Consider the following 5,206-nt stretch of genomic DNA (forward strand, 5'->3'; position numbering starts at 1 on the left):
ATTTATTTTTATTTTTATTTTTATTTTACCATTTTTTTAAATTTTAAAACTTACTTTTGAAATTTGTTTCATGATATCCCAAAGAACATATAAAAGATGTCAGACTTTGAGGCCTCCCTTCAACTGAGGCAACCCTCACTAACTGCATGGTTCCAGGCATAGCGACCTGATCCACAGATAATGGTTGGAAACCCAGTTCCCTAAAGTTCCCAGGTAAGTTTTGGTTTGTTTTTAAATCAGTCCTCTTTTAGTTTCCACTGTCATTATTTTCAGCATTCCTTTGAGATAAGCGTCTTTAAGGAGAAACTATGTTTTCTTTCTCTTCAGGAGTCTATTTTCCCTTTCTGCCTATTTTGATGGGCATTGGTATACAAAGTTATCTCTCCAGTTTGACTGTAAGCTTCTTGAAGACAGGATTTGCATATTCCTCAGAGTGAATATAGGATACTGGATAAATGTTTGCAAAGGGCAATATAATTCCTTCTATGGAGAGGCCTTTTTGCACTCTCCTTCTAGCTGCCCTATCTCATTTCCACCAAGCTTCACAGACTTTTTCCATGACCATAATCACGTTTTCATTTTTGGCTTTTCCAGCTCAGAGAGCACATTTCTTTCTCCTCTTTGACAGCAAGACATGTTTAGTCAAAGCAGCAGGGTGTTTTGTAGGAACCCAATTACTGACCCCTTACCCCGAAGGGTTGCTCTTCTAAGAGGAATATCTTAGCCAGGGTATTCAATGCCAGAGCTTCCTTATCAAATTGTTCTGGTTGCTTATCCTTCCCTTGTAGAAACCTCTGTGCCCACTGAAGATTTTAGGTGCAGGGTATCTGGATTAAACAGGAAGACTCTCAATAATCACGGATCTTAAGGGAAAACAGACTCTACAGACAGAGGTCCCTCATCTTATCAGACCACTAGACGGCTTACACCACTTTAACAAGAAAAGTGCGTTCAGTCATTTTCACACTTCACAAAGAGGCCAAGCACTAGTTCCCACATGCAGCATTGCTGTTAAGTAGACAAGTGGGACAAATGGACTATATGAGCTAACAAAATATCTCCCCGAGAATGGGGAGTATCAGAGATCTTAATTTTCAGGAAAACAACTTAAGATCTTGAGAAAAAGAACATGATCAGCCAGGGTATGGAGCCTTGCAAATCATTAATAATGAGTGTTGTAAATGGTTCAACTTTCTCCATATTCTTTCATTTTTGATCTTATTCTTTCCTGCATGGAGAATCATAATATCACTCAGACCCTAGGACCCATTTCCCCATAGTTTAGTTTTTGACATCATAAAGAGGGTGAGGTGTGGCATCTCCTATAACCCCTTGTGCACACATATGTTCCTGACCTCATTATACTCAATTGTTTGTTGGCAAGTTGTCTCTTCCACTAAAATGTGAGTTGAGAGTAGGTCTGGTTAGTTCAACTAGGATATCTTTAAGACCTTGGCATTTTTCCAGGTGTTATAGAGACAAACAAAAATAGTCTCTGACCCTGAGAAGCTTGCATCTAGTAGGAAAGACAGACATAAACATATTTCTCAGTACTATGGTAAGTGCAAGGATAGAGGTATGCAGGGTAGCCCTGGTGGCGCAGCGGTTTAGCGCTGCCTGCAGCCCGGGGTGTGATCCTGGAGACCTGGGATCGAGTCCCACATCGGGCTTCCTGCATGGAGCCTGCTTCTCCCTCTGCCTGTCTCTGCCTCTCTTTCGCTCTCTCTGAATGAATAAATAAATAAATCTTTAAAAAAAAAAAAAGGATAGAGGTATGCATAAGTTGCCTTGAACTCAGAGAGAAACTCTTAGCACAGCCTGAGGGACAAAGAAAGATTCCTCAAATTGGCTACTGTCTTGCATCTTGAAGGATGAGAATTAGCAAGGCAGTTTCAGTGGAAGGGGTTCTGAAGTGGGGGAGCAGTATGTTGTTGGATGGGTTAGGAATTGAAGACAGTGAATGCAGATTATTCTTCTCAGAAGATTCAGTGAAAGTAAAAGTGTTGTGGAATAGTTTGCTGAACCCCTGCTTTGTCCCTCACCAAGCACTGGTCAGAGGGAAGTCTAGGAGGTCTTGGTTATTTGTTGTCATAAACATTTAGTTCCATTGACAAAAAAAGTGTTTCCTTCCTCAGGCTCAGTAGACGTTGACTTTCACATTTAAGTTCATTTTGTGAAAATCATCCTTCAATAATATGTTAGAGCTATTTTAAAGAAATAATAACTTCACTGGTAGTAGTGACCTGTTTCAAAAACAAACAATAATGAAATGCCTGCCACACCTCAGACTTTCTGTAATTTAAAACTTGCATAAACAGAAAAAGACATGTATAAAAATAGTCCAAATGATTATAAGTGGTTAAACATTAAAAAAAATAATAATAAGTAGATTCCATGCCCAGCATGGAGCCCAATGCAGGGTTTGTACTCATGACCCTGAGATCAAGACTTGAGCTAAGATCAAGTTGGATACTTAACTGACTGAGCTACCCATGCACCCTGGTTAAACATTTTTAAAGATCTACCTACCCATATCTCTCTATTTTCATGGAGTAAAAAGTTTCTTCCTTCCTCTGCCTGTCCCCTTTAAAAAATAATTTCACTATTATACATACAATAAATGTTGGATGTCAACTTAGAGATGGCAACATCATATTTGAAAGAAAGATCTTATCTATAATTGATAGCACAGGGGATCCCTGGGTGGCGCAGCGGTTTAGCGCCCACCTTTGGCCCAGGGCGCGATCCTGGAGACCCGGGATCGAATCCCACGTCAGGCTCCCGGTGCATGGAGCCTGCTTCTGCCTCTGCCTGTGTCTCTGCCTCTCTCTCTCTCTCTCTCTCTCTGTGTGTGACTATCACAAATAAATTTAAAAAAAAATTAATTTATAATTGATAGCACCTATTGGAAAAATATATGCCATGGGACATAATCTACTGAGAGAGTCTATACAGGGGAGTCATGAAGTCTGAAATCTTATTAGAATTCTATTTTTTCGTTTAAAGAGAGCGTGGAATTAAGATGAAAGAAACCTTATTTCCTTCCCAAAACAAGATTCTTAGGCTGTCTACTCTTTCCTCTAATGAGACTAAACATTAAAATATGTTGTTTGACTTGTTATTTCTGACTACTGACTATGATTACTATTCATGAACTTATAAAACCTTTCATCACAACACCAATGTACTCAAGCTAACCAGACAATCTCTCAATGTGAGAACAAAAGGATTTTCTTACATGCCTAATTGGAAAAGTTTAATAAATACACGACATAAAAAAAAGAAGTCAACTCTAAAAGCAGTAATTTTTCAAAGTCAGTTGGAACCAATCTCTGATGCCATAAATATAACAAATTAAATTTATTATACAAATTCTCTATCATTCTTTTCCTAAAAATCTTAGATAATTAAGCATGAATATGATTTAATCCTACCAAAGATCTCTAAAGTAAGCTACCATGCCTAACTGAATAGAAAATTTTTTTCCTTCAAAAATAAACAAGCAAAAATACTACCAAGTCACTGAATACAACTCAAACCATTACCAGTCCCTAAGACCTTTTTCTGAAATTCATGCTGGTAAAAACTATGGTACAATTTTTAGGTCTCTTCAACTTTCCTAAATATTGTTATGCTACACATGTGAATAAATGGCTTGAATATGGCTAGAAGCTAGAGAAGTTAATCAGCACCAAATACTCAAAGGAGTCTAACAAGCAAATATGTGTGGCACTAAGACTAAACAGTTAAAAAAAAATGAGTTTCAATTTCCTCTTCTTAATTCTTTAAGCTACTCAATAGTTATTCAATATTTTTTCTTTAATGTTTTTGGTTACCTAGTTTGGTGGCTTGAGCACAACTGAGCTACAAAATAAAAATAGTATAAAACTACTTTCCCAAAAGTTATTTATATACATCTCTTCAGATCATGGGATTTGCATCTGCTTTATCATTTTGGATCTACTTTTATATTTGGGCTCAGGCATTCACTGCACACTTATGTGTTGACCTGGTAGTTGGCATTAATATCATTTAGCCAAATATATTCTTTTATCAGGAATCAGCAAATGAACAATCATTTGAACAATACAAATGTTACCTATATGTATCATTAATACACACAAACACCAGTTACGCCTAGGAAACAACAGTGAAAAATGTATGACCAGTGGATAAACTGGTAATGCATTGTGAGAACGACTCTCTTTTGTTATCCCAGAAATGTTGAGTAACATTTTCTTTTAAGAATTTGTACTTCATCATATTAAAGGAAAATGAAAACAAAAACAAAAAACCACAACTACCTGGTAAGGACAATCATAAAATAATGAGTCCCTTGAGATAATGATGTTGATGTGAAAAAAAATATTAGCTCTGAAAAGCAGCATGTCATGATGGCACAGTACAGAGAGGAAAAGGAACTGTAAGGATATCATCAAGAGATTGAAGGTCATTTAATCTATTTGGCTCTCATCTGAAAATGTAAGTTTTAGACAAGAATCTAAGAAAGCTTTCAGTTCTACAACTCTGTGTTCTGGTCAAAATGGAGTTTCTAGTAACAAAAAAGAGACAATAAGTTAATCTTTCTTATGAACAGAAAAAGAAAAACTAAAGAAAAAGCAGATAAACTTATTGCCATCACTTAGATTACTAAAAATAAATAAATACATCAATCAATCAATCAATCAATCTGAGGGCAAAATAACTGACCAGTTATTCAGAATGCTGAAATAACCTTTTTTTTTTTTTTTTAAGATTTTATTTATTTATTCATGAAAGACACAGAGAGAGAGAGAGAGAGAGAGAGGCAGGGACACAGGCAGAGGGAGAAGCAGGCTCCATGCAGGGAGCCCGACATGGGACTTGATCCCGGGTCTCCAGGATCACACCCTGGGCCCAAGGCGGCGCTAAACCGCTGGGCCACCAGGGCTGCCCTGAAATATTCTTTTAAGGAATTGTAACATTTAGTGGATGTGATAATATAGGTAGAAATGAGGAGAAAAAAACTTGCCTTATGCTTTATATTTTTGCATTATATCCAATATTGTTAAAGACATTTTTTACTAACAGAACTTAGCAAAACAAAACTATTCCACACCTTCTCCATCAACTGTGATAGACAAACGTTTTCCATTTGAGCCCTAGGTTGAACTTGGCATAGATCAAAACAAAAAATACTCACCTATGTTAACAATGCTAAGAATTT

The sequence above is a fragment of the Vulpes lagopus genome, chromosome 1, assembly GCF_018345385.1.
Source record: "Vulpes lagopus strain Blue_001 chromosome 1, ASM1834538v1, whole genome shotgun sequence".
Taxonomy (NCBI): Eukaryota; Metazoa; Chordata; class Mammalia; order Carnivora; family Canidae; genus Vulpes; species Vulpes lagopus.